Here is a 10654-nt window from a genome sequence, read left to right as displayed (position 1 = left end):
CGTAAAGACAAAATCACCTTGCGTGTGTCTTGTTGATGATTAAATTAGCGGCATAGGAATTTCCTTACATGTAGCTCACTCAAAATAGTTGCTTTGTTTTATCACCTCACACTGATAATTATAGGTTTTTGTACTGTCTCTTAATTGTTTATCTAAAGAAAAAGCATGGTGTCATACAATGACAAGAAGACACATCAGAGCATTTGGCCTCATCTTCAACAAAAGGAAGTGTATTCAGCAACTGTTGATTAGATTTTAATTTGCTTGTACATTAGTTAAAGTTTAATATCCTTGATTAACAGCCTGCAAGTCAGTAATGGAAATAAGAAAAGTGTTGTCCTGACCTAGTGCCCTGAAGTTCATATCTGAAATAACTATTTCCTATCTACATTTGATTTGAGCCTTTTCTGTGCTATTATATTTTGTTTGAGTCATTCCTATTAGTACTAAAGAATTAAATCGCTACCTCAGGTATGACAAAATTACAGTATATTTATAAATAAGTCGCAATTCGTACAGACGAAAGTATGTACACAGTGTCATTTCCCTTTTTGTTCAGCAGAGTACACTAATACAAGTAGAACAGAGTTTGCTTTCTTTTTCCTTGTAGGGTCAAGGTGATATATATATCCTGAGCATAACATGCTGTGGTTCTGTTAGGGACTACAGCTTATAGCTAAAGGGAAACTGAACTGCTTATCTTAAACAGATGTAGTTTGACATTTATGCTTGCTTGCTTCATTGATTGATATGTATTTCATGTAGGTTCGTATCAATCCACAACTAGCTTCCAGTAAGAACAGCTTACCTGGAAACAGGGCAGGTACATACATTGCTCCATAGTAAGGTGACAAAACCTGCCTGCCAATGTTTCAGTAAACACTGAGCTGCTTCTTCTAATTATAACATCTATAGCATGTATCAGGGCTGCTGCATATCCATTTGCATATCTTTCTTTGCCCACTTGGTGATCACACCTCAGTGGCAAAGTATAGTAAGTGCAGTGGGTGTAGATGCCTATGGTTGACATTCCTTGTTGCAGGTAACAGAAATGAAACTTTTGGTATGATAAGGGTCAGTATTAAAGGCTTCTGATGTCAGTATTTTCACTTTTCCCTTTGATGTATAAAGTACCCTCAGCGGGGACATTGATTAGCAATTACGAGAGCATAAAAGTAAAATGGAACAAGCAGCCTACAGGCAACAAGCAGTGAAGGTCACCACAGGAACAAATATGGTTTGCCACCCCCGCAGACTGTAGGGACAATCTTAAAATTACTTCTCTAATCAGTCACACTTGAAAAGAGAAAGGGTGCAGTCTGAAATGAGTTTGCATGCTCCATCCCCCTGTTCCCATAAGCAACTAAGATAAAGGAAAAAGATGAGTCACTCAGGCTTTAACCACAGGTTTTCCTATTAATGAAGCTGGGAGAGCGGTTGTTTTTGCTTTGTTTTTCTCATTTTGGAGACAGATTTCTTCCGATTTACACACATGTTGAAAAGTGCGTATTTAGAAAACAATCACTTTATAGCATCTGCCGTTTCCTAATTCAGTTTAAATACTAAACCTATTTCTAGATTTGTAACAAAGCAACGGGAAGATATTTAAATAAGTAGGTTGAATGGGTCAGGAAATAGTAACAGCATAAGCTTTTCATGTTTCCCCTGCACTATCCTTGTGCAGTAGAGAAACATGTAAATGATAGAAACAAAAATAGTGGGAGAAAAGGTTAAAAAGTAAATGTATCTATTGTGGGACTGTTTGTTGAGTGCGGAAAAATCACTACAGCTTCGATCGGAAATGAAACCATCAACAGTGGAAATATTTGGTGTTATTAATAACTTCATGCACGTCTGCACCCTCTTACCAGTTTGGAAAAGCTAAACCCCAACAGAAAGCCAATAAAGGTGGTGGAATTTCCCCCGCTATGTGAGATTTTCAGGACACCACTACTGCTATCAAGTCTTTATCTTTTTTACATTCAACTTTTGCAAAAGACATAAAAAATAAATAAACACCAGATTACAGTAGGGCATTGCGCAAGAAGTCATGACAAACATGATCTGATGTAATTTGTAGGTAGACCACAAACACTTGCACATGCAGGGGGAATATGCAAATCAATCTTCCATCATTGGTCTTATTTTTGCTTCCACCCACATGCAGCGATGATCAGTATCACCAGTAGTTCTTCTAAACTGACCTTTAACACTGTTTGACTGTCTTAGGTCACTATATATATATATATATATATATATATAAACTAAACACACACACACACATACACACACACACACACATATATATATATATATATATAAACTAAACACACACACACACACACATATATATATATATATATATATATAAACTAAACACACTCACACACATACACACATATATATATATATATATACATATACATATATATACACACATACACATACATATATATATATATATATATATATATGTGTATGTGTGTATATATATGTATATGTATATGTATATATATATATATATATATATATATATATATATATATATATATGTTTTCGTCTCTTGCCCACCGATGCCTTCTTGTTCCAGTAGCCCACTTTTTTCGTGGAGAAGACGGCCGTAGTGATCGATGTAGTGGTTCCGAATGACAGCAATATCAGGAAGAAGGAACACGAGAAGCTGGAGAAATACCAAGGGCTCAGAGAAGAGCTCGAGAGGATGTGGAGGGTGAAGGTAACGGTGGTCCCCGTGGTAATCGGAGCACTAGGTGCGGTGACTCCCAAGCTAGGCGAGTGGCTCCTGCAGATCCCGGGAATAACATCAGAGATCTCTGTCCAGAAGAGCGCAGTCCTGGGAACAGCTAAGATACTGCGCAGGACCCTCAAGCTCCCAGGCCTCTGGTAGAGGACCCGAGCTTGAAGGATAAACTGCCCGCAGGGCGTGCTGGGTGTTTTTATATATATATATATATATATATATATATATATATATGTATATATATATGCTATGTAGTACAATGTGTCAAATACAGATCTCTGTGTTTAGATTCTGAAAGCAGCCTATCTGCATAGTTCATAGTAAAAACTAGCATTTAACAGTAGAGGGCAGTGTAAGAACGGAGATAAAAACAAAGCATATGTGGCAAGCTGAAGGTTACACAGAAATCATGCTTTCTTGTCCAAAAAGACTTTGTAGTTTAATTTTAGATAAGATAATCATCAATCATTTATCATCCGCTGGGTTTTGGAAAAAAATATCTAGTTATTAGTTAGACAGTAGCAGATGATTCAGGTTTAAACTAGCTCGAGGAGATGATACAAGTTTCTGTTCATTATTGCTTCATTGCAGATAATTAAAGGCAAACTCTGGTAAAATGCGGGAAAAAAACCCATACATTTAGTTAGGGTAGGAGAAAATCAAATGTATTGTGCCCCCCCAAAAATTGAGAAAATATAGTACAGTATGCTTTTTTTAACTTTCAAAAGTGTGTCCGTTATCTATAAGATGTAAATAAATCAATTTAAACATTTATTGCCATTTTCAATGTTAGTTTCGATAACATTATTATATAGACTTGGAAGGTCATACTTTATAAAGAGAAATTGGTAAAAATTTCCAGCACTCAGGTCTTAAATATATGACATAAACACAGGTTCATATCTTTATGTGTATGACATACACATAATGGGTCACAGAGAGCTAAACTAACTGCTTTACTAGACAGAGTGTCCTCAGACCATCAGAAACCAGAGCCTAGTGCCCCATGGCTAACGCATGTTTGCTCTGACAGCACCCTACCATTGATAAATAACAGCAGCTCTTCTTTAGCCTGCTGGTGTAGTCGCATTCAGCTGGAGCTCTCCAATGCGTCTCCACAGCCAAGATTGAATCTTCCCCATTCATTAGACTAAGTGGATGAGGCTCTCTAATAGGGGCTCCCTTCCCCTCAATAATTGCCGTTGATTGGCGTAAATTAGACCCTAGTTGCCAGACGAGTGATTCTCGACGACGATAATCCGATTCCCAACTCAAACTAATAGGATTTTAACTCTGGCTTTGGCCTAATGTCCGTCTGCAAACCCTGGCTATGGCCCTATGCCCCATCTAGTCGACGTCCTCTGGATCATATCTGGACCAGGCCAAGCTGAGCTGTAGTGGTGTATGGATTCTGCGGGTTGGGTTGGGGGTCGGGTCATTCGTGTTCGCTGCGCCATGCTCTCAGTTACTCATTCCCTGCATGACATTCTTGGCATCAATTGGTCATTCATGTGTGTCACTTACATCATCTAGGGAACATGCGTGTGAATGAGAGTGGAGTCTGCTGAAGAAGAAGGCGGATGTTGAGTGTCTTGAGCTGGTTATACCTCTAGTGCAGGCCTGGATTCTGTATGACGAAACCAGTGAACTCTAATTTTTGCGAGACAGCATGAATAGAATTCACAGCATAGACTTCACTGCCAGGCGCCTATGTTTTATTTAAAATGCAGTGATCTGCCAATGCTGGATATGTGGTAGATATAGATGACTGGTACTATTTGGCTCCACACTGGTTCATCACAATAAAAAAAGCTACTCTACAATAAATTACCAACAATAAAATGTTACAACATCTTCAGGAAACACAGTAAATTAAATATTTATGTTCAAAACCACTTACATGATTCATACAAGTCAGAAGAATAGGCTACAGTATGCGAAGACATTTTCTGAATTGCGAGTTACCAGTGCTGATACCACTTTACTGAACAAAGAGATATTCACCATTTAAGAACTGTGAATAGAAACTAATGTGCTCCTTTCCATCTTCAATGCTTTCAGTGCTCTGTTATGGAATTAAAAAGATGTAGAAACACCACCCAATCTTTATATCTAGCTTCAATTACCAGTCTGGCACCTTTTTATGCGCCTTGTGTACAGCATGAAGTCTATAAGTGGAACACACTGAATTTTCTTTTGTCATTCAGTTGATAAGGGGACGGTGCTACTACTAAGGCCTGAGGTCTAATGAATCTCCACTCCATTACCGCTGAATCGGACAGATTGCTCTCCCGGAGAAATGAATTGAGTTTTTTGTATTTGTGAGATCATTCTCCCTCCATTAACTGCTCTTTATCCCGTCTCTTCATCACAGGCAAATCAGGTTAGGCAGCCATGATTAGCTGGGGTGGCCTCCCTTTTTAAAAGGTAATTGGGTTTGGCGGCTCAGCTGATAGTGCCATTAGGACCAATAAAGGCTGGGCTTGGCTCATCGAGTGAAACAGATTCTTCAGCAGCAGATGGCAGACGGAGGGAGAGGGCTCTGATGCATTGAGCCCGAAAACAAAGTTTGTGTAACCAAAGGAGTTTGGGGGCATCCTCCCTGTGCATATACCCCCACCACTCCCCCACCCTCCGCTCCCCCAGCCAGTTTAATATTTTTTGTCTTTTTTTGTAGTGTCAATAAGATATCTTGAAAGTGGGCAAGTAATAGTTTTTAATGTGCTTAACACTGATTACAAAATGATATGGCCATTAGACTGTGATTTTCTAAAATTGAGATAATTAATCACTCGTGCAGAAATGTTTTAATGGACGACTCAGGGCTATGATGCCACCAAGGACTGAAGAATGCTTCTGGGAAATCAGCTTCCCTCGCAACAGCGTTGCTTAATACCTTGTTGTTGTTAAAGTCTGTAGACCATGGATTTTCAGTTCTATTCCACCTTTTATTCTCAGAGTTTGCACCTGAACTTGTTGATATGTGATAATATTAATCAGCAGCTGGAGAATGAAGACACACAATGCAACGAACAATCGATCTCCTTCAGCTGTATCACCTCCTGTCATCTGGACTAAAGGAAAGGTGAACTTGCCAATTCCGAGAAGTCCCGCAAAGCCCCAGATAACCTTACTGCATCTGGGGCTTTGTCCTATAGGAAAAGGTGCATTAGTGGTGACAGGAAAGCCGATGGGGACTGGTGCTGATGGGAGATTTAGACGGCTGGAGGTGGGCTTGTGTATTATGTGGCCGGGCATTGCTGTGACTGTCTCCCTCTTATCTCTTCCACAGAGGAGGTCCGATCCCCACAGCTCCTCTTATCTGTGAGTGAGGGTTTTGTTTTTTTCCCCCTTTCCTTCCCGTAATTTCCCCAAGTTAGTGAACTGTTGCGCTGGTAATATGAAAGGTGACTCTTTAACCTTTTTTTTTTTCATGTCAACCAATTGGAAAGTTCATGTAAAGAAAGACTAGGAGCAGGAGTAGTATCGTCTTAAAATTATTTGTGGGAATTGACTTCAAGACGTACTGCATTCATAATGTGATAAACCAAATTTTGTATTTTTTTTTTTAACGCCAAATCAAATAAACCCGGTCAGTGATGAGACATTGCTTATTTTACTTTGTTAATATGTTTTCAGAACCCTTTGTCAGTAAAACATTTTGACTGTACAGAGAAAAGAAAACTGTAGAAAGGAAGTGGAAATGCTGTGATGCATTTTGCTTCTGTAAAGCCTGCATACATACAGTGATGTCTTGCTGAAGTATAACCAGAGGGCTGTGGTACATTTTCACCTGTTTGACAGAAAGCTCTTTTGACTACAGAGAAGAGTAAAATGAGCAAATATATTGGAAATGGAACGACCCATTTGTTTTCTGTAAATCTGCTTCTGTGCCTGCATACACTTAGTGATGTATTGCTGAAGTATAACCAGAGGGTTGTGGTACATTTTCACCTGAGAGCTGCACATTTCCAGGCCTCCTAAATAAAACATTGTGTCACCAGGCGCCGGTAAGTGTCCCTCAAAGAGCAGAGGGAGGAAGGGCAGGGTAAAAAGCGTCCAGGTTAAGTTGTTTGAAAGGCCCCGGGTATTAAGAGGCATTTTACACTTAAGAAGTTGGTTTCGCTGGGTTTTCTGTTTCCCCTCTTATTGATTGATGCTCAACTATCAATGCATAATAGAAAAGCACTCAGAGCAAATGCAGGGTTATGGCCTTGGGAAGGAGTCGGCAGACGAGACTGCAGCACCCCCCTCACTCCAATGCCATTATTGGCCCATAAAGGATCCCTCGGGAAGGCCACGGTGTTCAGATCAGCACACACCAAATACCCAATTAAAAAAGGCTTTAAATTCCCTCCTCTTTCCTGGGCAAAAATCAATCTGAATTCAATCTATTCGGCTAGGATTCCGACAGAGCAGGTAATTGCCCATAATCGGTCAGCTAGGTGACAACAGCTTAAAGGAGAGACACTAATACAATCAGGTATTTGCTTTCAACGCCCGTCCTGGGCCCAGCCTTTGCCTGTCGAAAAACAGGTAGAGTGCAGTCTATGTAGCCGTCAGACAAAGGCGTATATAAAATTACACAAGTCTTCTATTGTCGGGTGCTCGACAGCTGATAAAGAGATCCTGTAAAGTACTAGAGGAATGATACTTACTAAATGACCCATCATAAAGCTGCAACAAATGTATTCAGCCATCATCTTCAAAAATAGCTTGTCAAGGAACTTGAATGAAGCAGTGCTCATATTCTTCTATAAAAGGTTCGCGTTGTCAACATATATTATTAGCATAATTTTACACACAATACTCGCAATCATGTCAGGGTAACTTCAGTGAAATCCTACACTCCTTGTAAAGACCTGGCTTACTTAATGGTAGCATTAGATCAGTAGGATACTTAATGGTAGTATATTACTGTACACAACCCCACCCCACTGGCTGGATGTTTTTCCATCGCCTAATGCATACGCTCTTGTGCTGCTCTAATGTTTTTTTTTTTTTTGCTCTAAAGCTGCTCTCTGGAAAAAAGATTTGCCATCTTTTAGTTGGCCAACACCTTCTGTATGTTAATTAATTACACATAAGACAACTCAAAGTTGCTCCTGAGCAGAAGTGAGAAACATTTTAATGTTTTTTTTAATCATGTTGCCATTTAACACATTATCAAGGCCAAGTATCAGCATTAGAAAGCGCTGCTGTGAGAATTGGGACAAAATAGTGAGCTGAAAACTGGTATTTGTTTTTTTTAAAGAAAGATATGTCTGGCCTGCTGGCTTTAACTCTAGTTTGCTCGACTGGTAATATGATGTCCAGGGGTCAGCGGGGGTCAACGGGTCAGCAGCAGAAGGCTACAATTAATGGATCTCTCAATAAAACGGGAGCTAATATTACCAACCCTCTCTCCCACAGCCTGATTCAGCAAAGTGAAGAGGGAATTCCTCGTAGCAGAGAGCGCAGGGCAAACAGCTTGGCTCTTGAAATTACTTTCTGTAATGGGTCCAGTCTTTGAAAGTGGAAGCGCACTTTTAATTGACCAATCAAAAGGAAACAAAGCAGCCAATCTTCAGACATGAAGCAGAAAGCCAATCGAATTTGTTTCATTTCCTGCTAGATCCATCGCAGTTTAAGACTGTTAGGCAGTACATCAGTGCAGTTGATTATGAATATATCAAATAGCCAGCTGCATTGAGAGCTTTTGACTTTCTGCATTAATAGGCACGCTGAAAAATCAATTTCTTCTCCTAAAGTATGGTATTATCCCACTGTTAAGGAATGAAAAATAGGGAACTGAATTATTAAAACCTAATTTAGTGATGCCTCTGGTCTTGTGTTTCATTTTGATTTGGAAATGCAGTTTCCAGCTTCTCCAAAATAAGATCACACTTAATCATAATAGTGACATTTTTACTGTTAAGGTATGAAAAACGCTGCATGGTTATTTGTTAGTTTTATAAATGCACAGATAATGTGTGACAAACCTCTTTTAAAGTAAGGCGCAATGTTTGTTAGACGAGTAAAAAGTAAAAAGAACAAAAAAGAAACATAGAATATAGTATGAGAAAAAAAAACAAGTAAGTATCTGTCTTCATGATCCTATACAGCTGTTCTCAGTGCCTTAAATATGAGTGACTCTGAATGGCATCGCTGAATGTGCTCAGCATGATTCGTCCATTAGGTGGCGTGTGATGCTCTCAGTTGCCATCCACACTGACATCCTGTTTCAGACAGAGAGTGCAAAGATCCCACTCAACATGAATGGCACGTACCTTATATTATGTCACAAAAAATTGCATTTTGTGAATGGGACATTTCAGATAGCCTCTGACTGACATTTAATTATTTCATCAAAGTAAAATAATTAAAAAAAAAACCCAACCCTATCCATTTACATTTTTACTATAAAGTTGCTCAAGTATTATCAGCAGGTATTAGAAACAAAAGTTTTCATTAATATTAAAGCATTATTTCAATGTTGCAGGAGACTGTGGTTACACTGTTAAATATAGTAGTTCAGAAACTTCTTGAAGAGCCTAATAACATTTCTGTGTTAAATTTGTCATATTAGTCCATTTCAAATGGCCAATGCAGTGGCGAAACATTTCTTGGGCAACATTACTCACAATCTCAGCGTGCACAACGTGTCAAAAAAAAAAAATGCTACGATTAAAAATAAATTAGTAAAATAAACAAAAAAACTAACTAAAATTATCCTTCAAATTACATAAGCAAAAGCATTTCTCTTTAAGACATTATTCCTTTACACAGTGCAGTGAAAAGGAATTTTTCCAAGTGAAATACATGTAAAAGATGTAAGACTGGAAGAATGTAATACAAGAGCTTAGCTACCTTCGATCTCTATAAAGGAATTTGCAAAATGAGGAATTGCATGTATTGTTTGTTAGTATTGAAGGCAAATCCCTGAGGTAGAGAATGTTGCCATCAGGTACCAGTTCAATGCAGAGCCTAGCTGTGAAACCCAATGTTGCTTCATATGGTAATTGGAGGTTTTAATGCATTTCTCCGCAGTCGAATCCAAATCTGATTCAACTCACGACAGGAGTAGAACTTTTAAGGTTTGTTGCATGTTTAATACATTAGTAGTAAACATAATAGCTGTAAGCAAACAACAACATCATGCACATTTCCACACTGTATCAGAGCAACTTTGAAGCTCACAATGTGTTGCTTTCACACACTCAGGCGCTGCGAGCTCAGCTTGTATTTGATTTCACAGAGAGGTGGTAAACATGCCGGCCTTTTCCACATCTCTGTTGTTCTGACACGCTCAGCTGAGACAGAGGAGCTCTAAAGTGTCAGCTTGAGGATGTGGGCACTGCAGGTCAGCTTTCACACACACAAACTTACACTTCTCACATTTCAGCCCACAGTATGGGTGGATGTGACGCCAAGTGTCCCATTGCCTGCTGCCAAAAGACAGGATGACATACTGTATGGGAATGGTTTCTCAAAAAAGTGATACTTTTAGGAAATGTACTGTGATTGTACTGTACTATATGTATTATGTCTAAATGATTAGTGTAATTAGGTTCTAGAAAAAGCATGGCTGCAATACAATTTCCCATCCCATAAAAAAAATTTTTTTCACCACACCTATGTTCTCGAAGCACATTTCTGCCTAGAAACCCTATTTTGAATCCAGCATACCTTCCAAAATATGTGATTTAAGTATGAAAAGAGAAATTGATAGGACAATAACCGTACACTCTCTTAGGGCTTATCATTCAAAAACATGTTTTCTTTGTCTGGTGAAATAATATATGGCTATTAGAACTGATGAATCCCAGGAGATGGCTTTTATTAACTCCATGTCATGTTGAAAGGTGTGATGGCACCAGCATTTTCCGAGCGGGACGCTGCAGCTGCTGAGGCACC

Source organism: Astatotilapia calliptera, chromosome 2 (assembly GCF_964374335.1).
Source record: "Astatotilapia calliptera chromosome 2, fAstCal68.1, whole genome shotgun sequence".
NCBI lineage: Eukaryota > Metazoa > Chordata > Actinopteri > Cichliformes > Cichlidae > Astatotilapia > Astatotilapia calliptera.
Note: the sequence above shows the minus strand (reverse complement) of the source record.